General features: G+C 41.9%; 1 protein-coding gene and 1 long non-coding RNA gene across 5 annotated transcripts in view; one reads left to right on the forward strand and one right to left on the reverse strand.

Moving 5' to 3' along the window:
- LOC147873838 (uncharacterized) overlaps nt 1–7,317 on the reverse strand; it is a 121,170-nt gene extending 113,853 nt beyond the window's left edge. The window contains exon 1 of the long non-coding RNA XR_015535039.1: nt 7,026–7,317. This is a non-coding gene — a long non-coding RNA (uncharacterized LOC147873838). The remainder of the gene's footprint in view (nt 1–7,025) is intronic.
- Nucleotides 7,318–7,347: 30 nt separating this feature from the next.
- The window catches only part of hfw (leucine-rich repeat domain-containing protein hfw), an 88,336-nt gene continuing 79,700 nt past the window's right edge, over nt 7,348–15,983 (forward strand). For 2 of the 4 annotated variants that reach the window (XM_022057216.2, XM_022057219.2), the window contains exon 1: nt 7,348–7,543. The gene's annotated coding sequence lies outside the window, so the exon portion shown is untranslated. The remainder of the gene's footprint in view (nt 7,544–15,983) is intronic. The other 2 variants (XM_022057218.2, XM_022057220.2) reach the window with 1 other exon arrangement.

The raw sequence follows: 15,983 nt of genomic DNA on the forward strand, positions 1-15,983 counted from the left end.
TTCATAAGCCTTCGATTCCCCCTCTACTTTTTTGTTCAAACATCACGTAAAATGTTTTTGCGACAGTGACCTTCAACTATGTCTTTATATGATTTTATGTTTTCACAGCTGTGAGTATGAAGATTTTTATCTTCTGGGTTGTTGCGCTGTGTAATTACACAGCGCAACAACCCAGAAGACAGAAATCTTCATACTCTGATGATAGAGGCAGTAAGACCTCTGAAACGTTGGTAAACATCGACAAGACTACACAGCGTAACAACCCAGAAGACAGAAATCTTCATACTCTGATGACGGAGGCAGTATGACCTCTGAAACGTTAGTTGACATCGACCAGACTACACAGCGCAACAACCCAGAAGACAGAAATCTTCATACTCTGATGACGGAGGCAGTATGACCTCTGAAACGTTGGTAAACATCGACCAGACTACACAGCGCAACAACCCAGAAGACAGAAATCTTCATACTCTGATGACGGAGGCAGTATGACCTCTAAAACGTTGGCTAACATCGACCAGACTACACAGCGCAACAACCCAGAAGACAGAAATCTTCATACTCTGATGACGGAGGCAGTATGACCTCTGAAACGTTGGTTAACATCGACCAGACTACACAGCGCAACAACCCAGAAGACAGAAATCTTCATACTCTGATGACGGAGGCAGTATGACCTCTGAAACGTTGGTAAACATCGACCAGACTACACAGCGCAACAACCCAGAAGACAGAAATCTTCATACTCTGATGACGGAGGAAGTATGACCTCTAAAACGTTGGCTAACATCGACCAGACTACACAGCGCAACAACCCAGAAGACAGAAATCTTCATACTCTGATGACGGAGGCAGTATGACCTCTGAAACGTTGGTTAACATCGACCAGACTACACAGCGCAACAACCCAGAAGACAGAAATCGTCATACTCTGATGACGGAGGCAGTATGACCTCCGAAACGTTGTTAAACATCTACCAGACTACACAGCGCAACAACCCAGAAGACAGAAATCTTCATACTCTGATGACGGAGGCAGTATGACCTCTGAAACGTTGGTAAACATCGACCAGACTACACAGCGCAACAACCCAGAAGACAGAAATCTTCATACTCTGATGACGGAGGCAGTATGACCTCTGAAACGTTGGTTAACATCGACCAGACTACACAGCGCAACAACCCAGAAGACGGATAGTTTCATACTCTGATGACGGAGGCAGTATGACCTCTGAAACGTTGGTTAACATCGACCAGACTACACAGCGCAACAACCCAGAAGACAGAAATCTTCATACTCTGATGACGGAGGCAGTATGACCTCTGAAACGTTGGTTAACATCGACCAGACTACACAGCGCAACAACCCAGAAGACAGAAATCGTCATACTCTGATGACGGAGGCAGTATGACCTCCGAAACGTTGTTAAACATCTACCAGACTACACAGCGCAACAACCCAGAAGACAGAAATCTTCATACTCTGATGACGGAGGCAGTATGACCTCTGAAACGTTGGTAAACATCGACCAGACTACACAGCGCAACAACCCAGAAGACAGAAATCTTCATACTCTGATGACGGAGGCAGTATGACCTCTGAAACGTTGGTTAACATCGACCAGACTACACAGCGCAACAACCCAGAAGACGGATATCTTCATACTCTGATGACGGAGGCAGTATGACCTCTGAAACGTTGGTTAACATCGACCAGACTACACAGCGCAACAACCCAGAAGACAGAAATCTTCATACTCTGATGACGGAGGCAGTATGACCTCTGAAACGTTGGTAAACATCGACCAGACTACACAGCGCAACCCAGAAGACAGAAATCTTTGTACTCTGATGACGGAGGCAGTATGACCTCTGAAACGTTGGTAAACATCGACCAGACTACACAGCGCAACAACCCAGAAGACAGAAATCTTCATACTCTGATGACGGAGGCAGTATGACCTCTAAAACGTTGGCTAACATCGACCAGACTACACAGCGCAACAACCCAGAAGACAGAAATCTTCATACTCTGATGACGGAGGCAGTATGACCTCTGAAACGTTGGTTAACATCGACCAGACTACACAGCGCAACAACCCAGAAGACAGAAATCTTCATACTCTGATGACGGAGGCAGTATGACCTCTGAAACGTTGGTAAACATCGACCAGACTACACAGCGCAACAACCCAGAAGACAGAAATCTTCATACTCTGATGACGGAGGAAGTATGACCTCTAAAACGTTGGCTAACATCGACCAGACTACACAGCGCAACAACCCAGAAGACAGAAATCTTCATACTCTGATGACGGAGGCAGTATGACCTCTGAAACGTTGGTTAACATCGACCAGACTACACAGCGCAACAACCCAGAAGACAGAAATCGTCATACTCTGATGACGGAGGCAGTATGACCTCCGAAACGTTGTTAAACATCTACCAGACTACACAGCGCAACAACCCAGAAGACAGAAATCTTCATACTCTGATGACGGAGGCAGTATGACCTCTGAAACGTTGGTAAACATCGACCAGACTACACAGCGCAACAACCCAGAAGACAGAAATCTTCATACTCTGATGACGGAGGCAGTATGACCTCTGAAACGTTGGTTAACATCGACCAGACTACACAGCGCAACAACCCAGAAGACGGATAGTTTCATACTCTGATGACGGAGGCAGTATGACCTCTGAAACGTTGGTTAACATCGACCAGACTACACAGCGCAACAACCCAGAAGACAGAAATCTTCATACTCTGATGACGGAGGCAGTATGACCTCTGAAACGTTGGTTAACATCGACCAGACTACACAGCGCAACAACCCAGAAGACAGAAATCGTCATACTCTGATGACGGAGGCAGTATGACCTCCGAAACGTTGTTAAACATCTACCAGACTACACAGCGCAACAACCCAGAAGACAGAAATCTTCATACTCTGATGACGGAGGCAGTATGACCTCTGAAACGTTGGTAAACATCGACCAGACTACACAGCGCAACAACCCAGAAGACAGAAATCTTCATACTCTGATGACGGAGGCAGTATGACCTCTGAAACGTTGGTTAACATCGACCAGACTACACAGCGCAACAACCCAGAAGACGGATATCTTCATACTCTGATGACGGAGGCAGTATGACCTCTGAAACGTTGGTTAACATCGACCAGACTACACAGCGCAACAACCCAGAAGACAGAAATCTTCATACTCTGATGACGGAGGCAGTATGACCTCTGAAACGTTGGTAAACATCGACCAGACTACACAGCGCAACAACCCAGAAGACGGATATCTTCATACTCTGATGACGGAGGCAGTATGACCTCTGAAACGTTGGTTAACATCGACCAGACTACACAGCGCAACAACCCAGAAGACGGATATCTTCATACTCTGATGACGGAGGCAGTATGACCTCTGAAACGTTGGTTAACATCGACCAGACTACACAGCGCAACAACCCAGAAGACAGAAATCTTCATACTCTGATGACGGAGGCAGTATGACCTCTGAAACGTTGGTTAACATCTACCAGACTACACAGCGCAACAACCCAGAAGACGGATATCTTCATACTCTGATGACGGAGGCAGTATGACCTCTGAAACGTTGGTTAACATCGACCAGACTACACAGCGCAACAACCCAGAAGACAGAAATCTTCATACTCTGATGACGGAGGCAGTATGACCTCTGAAACGTTGGTAAACATCGACCAGACTACACAGCGCAACCCAGAAGACAGAAATCTTTGTACTCTGATGACGGAGGCAGTATGACCTCTGAAACGTTGGTAAACATCGACCAGACTACACGGCGCAACAACCCAGAAGACAGAACAAATTTTAAACTGTCTTTACTTGTTAAAAACGTTTTATGAGTAAGTCAAGTGACCAATTTCTGTTCATTTTTATGTCGGCTGGTAAGATTTTTTTCATGTGTGGTTTAAAACACGTTTATTTTTAAGTACCTCATCATCATGTTCCTTTCATGGATTACGCTAATCGTCTGTTCCGGCCACCAAGTTCTACTTTGAGTCTTATCAGTGGTAAAGATTTTACTCACTGTGTAGTACAATTTTGGAGAATCACCCTAAAATTTACTTGGTGTTCAGTCAAATTATCCAATTTTGTACCTGAAATAAACAGTTTCACAGTCTGATGAATGTTACATGTACCGAACAACGTAAGACTTCAGGGATTTTCCAAAAGTGTTAATTGTTATAATTATACTTCTAATTTCTTTGCGAGCTATTAAGGTAAAAACGAACACTTGCGTGATGGAAGGAAATAAAAGAGAGTGGGAAAACCTCAAGGTTAGACACCACTGGGTGACCTAGTAGAGATTCATAGGAGAAATGTTAAAATGGATTTATAAGAAAGACTTACTTAGGATACTTAGGCGACCCGTTCTTCAGTGCCTTGAGCATCTGCGGGTCCCAACTTTCGTTGACTTTGATCTATTAGACCAGCGGTATTCAACTTTTTTTGTTCGCGTACCCCCAGATGTAATTTCTCTTCAAGTTTGTACCCCTAAAGTTGTTGGTGTATAATTCAAGTTATACATATTATATAATCTACATCTAAAATAAATTAAAAAATTACATTACTGATTATTCAGTGTTTATCATTAAATAATATATATTTTTTAAATTTCACGTACCCCTTAAGATGTCTTCGCGTACCCCCGGGGGTACGGGTACCCCAGGTTGATACCACTGGTCTAGAACAGTGGTATTCAACCTTTTTTGTTCGCGTACCCCCAGATATAATTTCTCTTCAACTTTGTACCCCCAAAGTTGTTGGTGTATAATTCAAGTTATACGTAGTATATAATCTACATCTAAAATAAATTAAATAAATTGCATTACTGATTATTCAGTGTTTATCATAAAATAATATATATTTTTTAAATTTCACGTACCCCTTAAGATGTCTTCGCGTACCCCCGGGGGTACGGGTACCCCAGGTTGATACCACTGGTCTAGAACAGTGGTATTCAACCTTTTTTGTTCGCGTACCCCCAGATATAATTTCTCTTCAACTTTGTACCCCCAAAGTTGTTGGTGTATAATTCAAGTTATACGTAGTATATAATCTACATCTAAAATAAATTAAATAAATTACATTACTGATTATTCAGTGTTTATCATTAAATAATATATATTTTTTAAATTTCACGTACCCCTTAAGATGTCTTCGCGTACCCCCGGGGGTACGGGTACCCCAGGTTGATACCACTGGTCTAGAACAGTGGTATTCAACCTTTTTTGTTCGCGTACCCCCAGATATAATTTCTCTTCAACTTTGTACCCCCAAAGTTGTTGGTGTATAATTCAAGTTATACGTAGTATATAATCTACATCTAAAATAAATTAAAAAATTACATTACTGATTATTCAGTGTTTATCATTAAATAATATATATTTTTTAAATTTCACGTACCCCTTAAGATGTCTTCGCGTACCCCCGGGGGTACGGGTACCCCAGGTTGATACCACTGGTCTAGAACAGTGGTATTCAACCTTTTTTGTTCGCGTACCCCCAGATATAATTTCTCTTCAACTTTGTACCCCCAAAGTTGTTGGTTTATAATTCAAGTTATACATATTATATAATCTACATCTAAAATAAATTAAAAAATTACATTACTGATTATTCAGTGTTTATCATTAAATAATATATATTTTTTAAATTTCACGTACCCCTTAAGATGTCTTCGCGTACCCCCGGGGGTACGGGTACCCCAGGTTGATACCACTGGTCTAGAACAGTGGTATTCAACCTTTTTTGTTCGCGTACCCCCAGATATAATTTCTCTTCAACTTTGTACCCCCAAAGTTGTTGGTGTATAATTCAAGTTATACGTAGTATATAATCTACATCTAAAATAAATTAAATAAATTGCATTACTGATTATTCAGTGTTTATCATAAAATAATATTTTCTTTTTAAATTTCACGTACCCCCTAAGATGTCTTCGCGTACCCCGGTTGAATACCACTGTATTAGACATTCGGTAGGACTCCTTGGACGAGGGATCGGCCCGTCGCAAGGCCTCTACCTGTACACAGGACAGCACAACACAGAAAGACGCGGACAAACATCCATGCCTTGAGTGGGATTCGAACCCACGGTCCCAGTGACCACGCCGCCACTGTGACGACATTTATAAGAAATACGATGCATTTTATGGACAGGTTTGGTTGTTAAACAACTAATACGAAGACAAAATTCATAGAATAAGAACAATAAGATGAGTGGTATGTGAAGATAAAGCCACGATTGAAACGAAATAGGACAGTCCAGTGTCAGGATCGTCAGAACACGCGAATGAAACTTAGTTTCATAAAAGCTGTGAATTTCTTGATTAGTCCAACATCTGCAGGAAGTAGACATACGGGAATTTCACACATCCGATGTCAAAATTAATGCGGGTTGACACTAATGGGAAATATACCTAACGAAATCACATGGAATTTGTTTTAAGGTTAAAGCATGTTTTTGTACGAACACAAATTCCGTAGGCGACTAAAAATAGTACACAGTGAACACGCTTTATATATATTTATGCAAAAACCCCGAATTATTTAACGACTCTGTCAGAACTGAATGAGAGAACTGAAAAAAATACGTATATAGAGGTGAAAGTTACATTGGACTTATACAATGGAGGGACTCTTACTGGAGTTAAAACATTTTTAGAACCTGCAGTTCAAACACACTTGAAACTTTGTCTTTCATTCTCTCCAAGCGATCGTTGATGATGAGCCTACACAATTCAGAATGAGTCAATTTCTCATTCATTTTCCTCTCCTGCTAACCACCCCTTTTGTTTCGTTCATTCTTTCACCAATTCTCATTTCTCCGCAAGCAGACATGAAGCCCTATTCAAGAATTGGCAGCGTGTATATCTTTTTTCTGAATGCTATTGGCTGCCCTGAGCGAGTCGAAAGATTTATCATCAAGTTACAAACTTCAGACTTATTCATGGGTTTTCAGTGTACCTGTGCACGTATAAAAGCCAGATGAAGTTGATATTGGGTCACTTTCTGGTAGTTATCCAACTGTAACAAGAGTAAGGAACTTTCAGTTTCGTTACAAACTACACACATCAAAAAACAGAGATCGATATTACTTTAATACACACTATGAAGGTTACCGTAGCAACAGACCACAAGTATAATTTGTTGTTCCGTCTTGTCAAAAGCACTGCCTTCTATGAGCAACTTGGCGAACCTCGACCTTGAGTGTACGCAAGCGCTGTGTCGGGAAAACTACTAAACTCGCTCGAGTCGACTGTCCAAGCATACAGCGTGGCTTGTATACCAACTTGGCGACAGTTAACGGAGAAGCGTGGTTGGCGGAAGGTTGTATGTTTCTGTTCCGCGCATTCGTGTCGTATCGAAATGAAGTTGAGTTACTTTTGTGAGAAGCTAGTGTTGCCACAAGCTGCAGCTAATGAACGTGACTGTCGCTGAACTCCCGCAGGAAAATAAAACGTAGACATCCTGTTTCATCAAAGGTAACGAGGCTGTCCAGAATAAAGTCTTGTATGTGGGTATAATTTTATACAACATCGCTGTAACATGACAGAACTTCAAAAAAAAAATTGGAGCTATTGCCACGTATCCTAATACATAGAAATGTGTTTTTTTCTGAGTCGTCATAGACGTAAGGCGTGTTTGAAGTCAATAAAAGAACACTGCCTTTTGCTTGAGTGAAATGTTTGTCATTCGCGTGGAAGTTTCAACGGAACATGATTTTACACACAAATTATGAAGGGCAGAAAAGTTACTACCATTGAGGACAACATGACAACTCAAAAAGATAACGTTTAGTCTCGTATTTTACTGAAACATTTATTAACTCTTTTCCATTCTACAAGCGAGATGGCGAACTTAATGTTGTCGCCGGCGTTGTACCAAGTAAGAAACCCATGCAGACGTATTAAAGGAGTTGTGGCTTGGCTCCCTCCACACATAATCTCGACACTAGATAGTGATGAGTAGTTTAGCTTTAGGCCTCGACCGCACTTACTTGAGAGGAGGCTGGGAGGGTCCTAAAGACGATTTGGATGTTCGAGACGAGAAAAATCACGCCCTACCGTGAATCGAACCCCGATCGTCCAGCCTGTAACCCAGTCACTCACTATTCAGAATGAGCTACCCAGGATAAAAAAAACTAGCTGTTCGTTCAAAAAAATTCCATTCTTTGTCTGCATTTCACACGGCCAAGTTAACTGTCTTCTGTGACGTAGCGCCGTGTAGTCTGGCAGAAGTTTACTGACGTGAGACTCGTCCTGCGTCCAACACCAGGGCGCGGTGAGAGAGAGAGAGAGATTCTAAAATCATACCTAACCGCTCTTCTATTTTCATGCGATGAGTGCCTTCGTCCTGATGATGGAGGCAGGAAGGACCTCCGAAACGTTGGTAAACGTCTACCAGACTAAAGTAGTTCACCGGGAAGTATCATACAACGTTAAGGCTTTGACCGGGATGTTCTTTTGTTAAATCTTATGTGGTACCGCCTGATTCGACTTCTAATGGTTAAGTGAAGTGTTTTCTTCGCGGTACGGTCTGGATTCGTAAATATTATGAAGACGAGCTTCGGCTTCAAAGGGTTAACCAGCTGATTTCCGTAATGGTGAGGTGTAGTGTTTTCTTCGCGGTACGGACTGAATTCATAAATAATATTCAGACGATCTTCGGCTTCAAAGGGTTAATCAAAGGGAGGATTTAACTCGAGAACCGCTATATGGATTTGGATGAAATTCGGTATGGACGTTATGCCACTTCAGACTATTCAAAAACCGTACTTTTTAATTTCCCACAATCGGTAGTACCAACATGGCAGACGGACAAAATTGAAAGGTGGGATCGACACTAGCGCTAATTGTAGCAGGGCCAAAAAGTGTCTGGTTATAGATTTTAGGAAGACTGTTTTTTGCACAGTTGTGCAACCAAGTCACTTTGTTGAGGCACGCACGTTGTCCTTGGAGTGGTGAAACGTTCTATTGGCTCGGCGAAACCTGCTAGTTGTAAATAACGCAATACGTAAATACGTCTATTAATAATACGATAGGTGCACGCTATTCTTAGCATAAGACAAGTTGGAGTGGAAATAATTTCCCAAATATCGCACTGGCACAGACCCTTCTGCCTTTGTTCTGCATCAATGACCTTCACTCATCTTCCGTCTTGTATAATCGGCGCAGTAGTGTTTGGCCGGTGTTGAAGCTGGCGGAGCTGGCGGACGGGCCTAGTCTGTGTACCTGAGGTGGCACGGTCAGCGTATTTCTTTTGTTTAAGCGTTCAGTCAGCATTATACTATCGCAGAAGAGACTCGCTCCTAGCCTTCCCCTTGAAAATTCCACCGGCCAAAAACTACTGCGCCGACTATACGAAGAATTTTTACATAACCTCCAAGATAAAATACGCATATGCATACTTGAAAAATATTACTTACACGATGATGTAAACTTTACAAGTCGCGAATGATTATATATCCGATAAAAACTTATTTATGCAAGGAATGTTGTTTCCACTACTTTGGCGCGTGACAGTAGCCACGGAATGTTGATGTTTTTTAATTAGCGTGAGAGTGCACTTGTAAAGAATGATAACCAAGGTGTTCGACATTCTTTGTCAGGCGATGTTCTAATTTCGTCATAGTGAAATCGTAGGGAGACGACCCCTTATAGGTTACAGGTGTACTGAACGTTCAGAACACTAAAATGTTTTCTGAAAGGCCATAATAAATTGATATTGATATTACGTAACTGCCCTGTTGATGTCTGACATGAAGTGTTGTCTTTTCAGTGGCTTGATGCCAGGATATTCGTGTTATGAATTGCGAAATTCATGGTCTAATTATCGAAGACTTGCGAAAATGCTGCAATTTCTGTGCGTAACGTCTTGGTAATTGAATACTGGTCATTCATTCTTGTTTCTGATGTCCCGTTATAGATTTCTCAGAACAAATTCCTGCTGTTTGAAATGAATCGATATCACAGCAACTGGTTTAGCTATTTTTAAAGCGCTACTTACCGCTGGGGAGACCTAGACGTAGATGGGAGGATAATGTCAGGCGGGATCTATGGGAGATAGGAGTTGAAGGAGAATGGATTTTGTTGGCCCAGGACAGGGTCCGGTGGAGGGCTTTGGTTAATTCGGTGATGAACCTTCGGGTTCCGTAAGCCATCTGGTTGGTTGGGTCCACTATTTGGGAAGCCTGAGGGGAAGAGACCGCTGGGGAGACCTAGACGTAGATGGGAGGATAATCTCAGGCGGGATCTATGGGAGATAGGAGTTGAAGGAGAATGGATTTTGTTGGCCCAGGACAGGGTCCGGTGGAGGGCTTTGGTTAATTCGGTGATGAACCTTCGGGTTCCGTAAGCCATCTGGTTGGTTGGGTCCACTATTTGGGAAGCCTGAGGGGAAGAGACAGCTGGGGAGACCTAGACGTAGATGGGAGGATAATCTCAGGCGGGATCTATGGGAGATAGGAGTTGAAGGAGAATGGATTTTGTTGGCCCAGGACAGGGTCCGGTGGAGGGCTTCGGGTTCCGTAAGCAAACTAGTTGGTTAGGTATTCCGATTTATATGGGCTGATTACTGTGATAAATTTTATTTTGTGCTATTTCGGTGAAACCGAGGTTCATAAGGTCACGTAGTATCGTTACAATAGTGAAAAATATTGGAGACTAAAATGGCGTACTTGGGTAGTTATGGTGGGGAAAGAAGAAATGCACTCTGACGTTTCGTAAAGAAACCTTGTGGAAAACGCCCACTTGGAATACCTAGAAGGAGATGGAATATATCATTAAGACGAGTCAAAGGGAAGTGGATGGCGAATTAAACTCCTTGTAGGTTCTTTTAAATTGGCGTGCGATGGTGAATTTCGGGATATTTTAAAACCATTGTTTTTTGTGAATATTATGAGGAACAGTAATTGGGACGAATCTGTGCGTTCCACGTATTGTTACAAATAACACATGACAAACGTTTCGTATTTTCTAACGCCTTTTATGCTCATTACAAGAACTGACAGAGGTACAGACCCTGTCTACAGTCAGAGATCGGGAAGGCTGGTCTTTTACCCTCAAGCATTTACATAATTTTGTTTCGGATACTTTCCCTTCTTAAGGGCAGACGTTATTAAAACTCGGATGAGAACTTGTACAATCCTCTTTAAAATTTACGTATTTCCGAGGTTATTTTGCAATGCTTTCTGAACTACATCAGTAATGTGGGGATGGAAACGAATTTAAAAGGATTATACTTGAATTATGACCTCGGAGACGTGTGGACTTCAGTACGATTATCTATGATTACTGAAATACGACAAGGTTTAGAAATTATTAGTAGAATTTTTAGAACATGTGTGTACTTATTACCGGGTGTTGTCTATAAATTTATGAGTTATACAAGTAATCTAATATAACCTCTAATCGTATACCACTGTTAGGCTTCTCGGTTGTCTCGTATCACGGCTTATAATAATGGCCTCTGAACGATGCAAAATGAAACGGTCGTACCTAATTTTAATGTCGCCAGTTAATGGCAGAAATTCGAGGTCAGAAACTGCCGGCCGTGAAGATTACATTATAAATCCTGCCTTACGTATTATATTTTTAGCCACTGTTAACAAAAAGCCCCTTTACTCAGTCATGATTAATGTCTGACTGCCAGTGTTAGGTTATTTATTTCTGCCAATCGTGTCTTCTCGTCAACAGAATTGGCCGGGGAAGCTCAGATGTGGGTGATTACGGGCTGGACGATCGTGGATCGATTCCCGGCGGGTCAAAATAGTCTCCCAGTTTTGAATAAAAGTTCAAATATTTTAAAGATCCGGCTGTATAGACTGTTTGAGATTAAGTAATTATGGAAAGTAGGCGTTCTGCTGCAAAACTTGCCTTCTAAATATTTCTTGGTATTTATTGTCACCGTAGCATTTGAACGCCACGGTGGTCTAGCGATTAGAACGCTGGCCTTGTAATCCTGGGGTCTCGGGTTCGATTCCCGGCGGTGCCCGAATTTATAACTTGTGTTGGGCAAGGCCGTGGTCTAGGCAACACGGAGTTTTCCTCCGTGGCATCCCAACAATTACTCCATTCACACACAGAAGAAGGCAATGGCAAACCACTTCTGGATCATCTGCCAAGAACGTATATGAACAGGTCCCAGTCCGAGAAAAGGATGGAAGGATCCTGTTCATATGGACCTGTCGTCAGACAGAACACTAATAATAATAATAATAATAATAATAATAATAGTAGCATTTGGCCTTATATAAATATGCCGTTTTCAAACGTCCGTCCACTTGTTTCAGCCTCCCTTACCTACGAATGCAGTCGAAATCACTGCACCTTCTTTATAGACCGGTTTCTGATAGCAAGAACAACTTTCAGCGAAATGTCTGCGTGTAACCAACAGTGACTTTTGAATAGTGGATTTTCATGACATTCAGTAACGAGGTCATGAGTCGATAGGTCACCGTATATGTTACTGTCTCAGTCCTCTATTTTTAACACTTCACAATTTGAACGCTGCTGTAGTCCACACCCTCTAAGAAGTCTGGGCCGAACGCACCAGTAGAGTGGTTACCACTTCTGTTTCGTATTCAGGACATCCCGGGTTTAAAAGCCAGCCCCTAAGATCGGCTATCCTTATGAGGGTCCTCGTGGTTTTCCTCAGTTCCCTGCGTGCAAATACCTTAAATTACGGCACGACCGCGTGATCCAATTTGTTATTCCCTGATCTCCTTAACATTGGCACTATATTACCTAAGCAATTGAAGTCGTTGTTAAATAAACGAAAATAAAATAAAATTATTGGTACATGCTGCTAAACGTTTACAGCGCACCGCAATTTTTTAATAAAATGCAAATTATTCGTCGAAAATGGTGAGCAGAGAAAACACCAAATTAATTTCATTGTGATAACTGTTAATGCTAATATATGTACAAAAAATTTACATCTTTAGGTTTGTAGTAGTAGTGTCGAAACATGAATCCAATATTTAAGATACATCTACTACCTCCAGATTAAAAATAAATTACCATCCATTCCTGAGTCCCAGTTCCTTTTGGTCTCAAATTTGTCTTCACCACCAAATCGAAACCGGCTTTGAGGCAAGGCGACCGGAACGTGAAGCTTACAGGTCACTTAAATCTAGTGCCGAATTCTAGAATGAATCGAACATTTCCTCCAAGACGACAACTCTGGTATAAGTAATTTATTAATTTCAAAATTAATTACGAACTGTCACAGACCACTTTGGGATTCATAATATAACAACACAAGAACGAATACAGAACGAATATATTACGTTCCCATTCCATGGTAAAAATAAGATATTTCGTAAAGAAACAGCGCTCTCTTTTGACGTCAGAATGAGTGTCGTGCGGAGAAGCAGATACTACAGGCGCCACAGAGAACACAAACCATTTGTTATAGGACAATACAAGCTGTTAACATCGGATGTGAAGAAGGTTGGGACATTTACGAACTACACACATCTGAAGAATCTGGAATAGTCGAAGGATGACACTTCATTTTCGGAGCACTACAAGGATTTTAAAAATAACAAAAACATACAGGTTTGAAAACATGTTGTGAAACAAAAATAATATAATCCAAAATTAGCTTTCTGAATAGATGTTTTCATATAAGAGACCCTAAGAAAAACAGTTCTATTTCTTATTAAAGCCAACGAATTGTAAATGTTTATCTCTGGAAGTCATAAATCACAACGGAGACAAGCGAATTAAGAAACAAATTTGCATTTAAAATTGAAATCATAGCTGAATTTCTTATATTATTTATGTATTTACATCAACTCATATGTTCATTTGCATCGTATCTCTCATTTCTGTCACATCCAATATTTTGTGATTGGCCATCGCTAACTGTCTGACATCCAGTACTGAATCGAGTTTGAATTGTTTCAGTTCATACCACATTATGCACTTAATCGGGACTTTGAAGCATGTGCCTTGCAGAACAATTTACAACAGTAACACCATTTTACGATGTATGGCCTTCGAAAGGTCACATTGCTCTGACAAAAAAGTGAAAGCTAGGAATGGAATGTCTCAGCCTGGTAGCCGTCTATTTTTAAACCTGAGCAGTATAAAAGTCATGAAATGAAATATTACACCGCTTGAAGCTTCACCGCGCTGTTACATAAAAACTTCTTTCAAAAAAGAAATCTTATCTCGTGTTATTTTAAAAGTGTAAAGTAACTTGAAAGTGGCTCTGAACAAACAGCTTCAGCCACTAAGCAGTAAGTAAATATTTGATGTTAAATTTGGGCGCTGGTAGCAAAGACCTCGAATAAAGTGGCCAGGGATGTGCAAAGTTCATTGCGGGCTAACAGTATCGCCACGTGATATTCCCAGCTCTTATAAGGTGGAATTCATAGAAAATACTCGTTGAAAACGTATGATAAATTTGTTGATTTCTACAGTTCCCTAGTTCTGTCATAGAAAATGTGTCATCTGGTATTTTTTGCCAGTTTGCTCGCCGTACTGTAGATGGAAATCTGTAGCATTAAATTATTTATATTTTTATGTCCAGCGGTTAGAACGCTGGCCTTGTAATCCTGGGGTCTCGGGTTCGATTCTCGGCGGTGCCCAAATTTATAACTTGTGTTGGGCAAGGCCGTGGTCTAGGCAACACGGAGTTTTCCTCCGGGGGCTTCCCCGGTTTCTCCATTCACACACAGAAGAAGGCAATGGCAAACCACTTCTGGATCATCTGCCAAGAACGTATATGAACAGGTCCCAGTCCGAGAAAAGGATGGAAGGATCCTGTTCATATGGACCTGTCGTCAGACAGAACACTAAATAATAATAAGATGAGGTGGTCTAGTGGTTAGAACGCTGGCCTTGTAATCCTGGGGTCTCGGGTTCGAATTTATAACTTGTGTTGGGCAAGGCCGTGGTCTAGGCAACACGGAGTTTTCCTCCGTGGCATCCCAACAATTACTCCATTCACACACAGAAGAAGGCAATGGCAAACCACTTCTGGATCATCTGCCAAGAACGTATATGAACAGATCCCAGTCCGAGAAAAGGATGGAAGGATCCTGTTCATATGGACCTGTCGTCAGACAGAAAACTAAATAATAATAAGATGAGGTGGTCTAGCGGTTAGAACGCTGGCCTTGTAATCCTGGGGTCTCGGGTTCGATTCCCGGCGGTGCCCGAATTTATAACTTGTGTTGGGCAAGGCCGTGGTCTAGGCAACACGGAGTTTTCCTCTGTGGCATCCCAACAATTACTCCATTCACACACAGAAGAAGGCAATGGCAAACCACTTCTGGATCATCTGCCAAGAACGTATATGAACAGGTCCCAGTCCGAGAAAAGGATGGAAGGATCCTGTTCATATGGACCTGTCGTCAGACAGAAAACTAAATAATAATAAGATGAGGTGGTCTAGCGGTTAGAACGCTGGCCTTGTAATCCTGGGGTCTCGGGTTCGATTCCCGGCGGTGCCCGAATTTATAACTTGTGTTGGGCAAGGCCGTGGTCTAGGCAACACGGAGTTTTCCTCCGTGGCATCCCAACAATTACTCCATTCACACACAGAAGAAGGCAATGGCAAACCACTTCTGGATCATCTGCCAAGAACGTATATGAACAGATCCCAGTCCGAGAAAAGGATGGAAGGATCCTGTTCATATGGACCTGTCGTCAGACAGAACACTAAATAATAATAAGATGAGGTGGTCTAGTGGTTAGAACGCTGGCCTTGTAATCCTGGGGTCTCGGGTTCGAATTTATAACTTGTGTTGGGCAAGGCCGTGGTCTAGGCAACACGGAGTTTTCCTCCGTGGCATCCCAACAATTACTCCATTCACACACAGAAGAAGGCAATGGCAAACCACTTCTGGATCATCTGCCAAGAACGTATATGAACAGGTCCCAGTCCGAGAAAAGGATGGAAGGATCCTGT

Source organism: Zootermopsis nevadensis, unplaced genomic scaffold (assembly GCF_977971745.1).
Source record: "Zootermopsis nevadensis isolate Lab colony 2312 unplaced genomic scaffold, Znev_1.0 Znev_ptg000013l, whole genome shotgun sequence".
NCBI lineage: Eukaryota > Metazoa > Arthropoda > Insecta > Blattodea > Termopsidae > Zootermopsis > Zootermopsis nevadensis.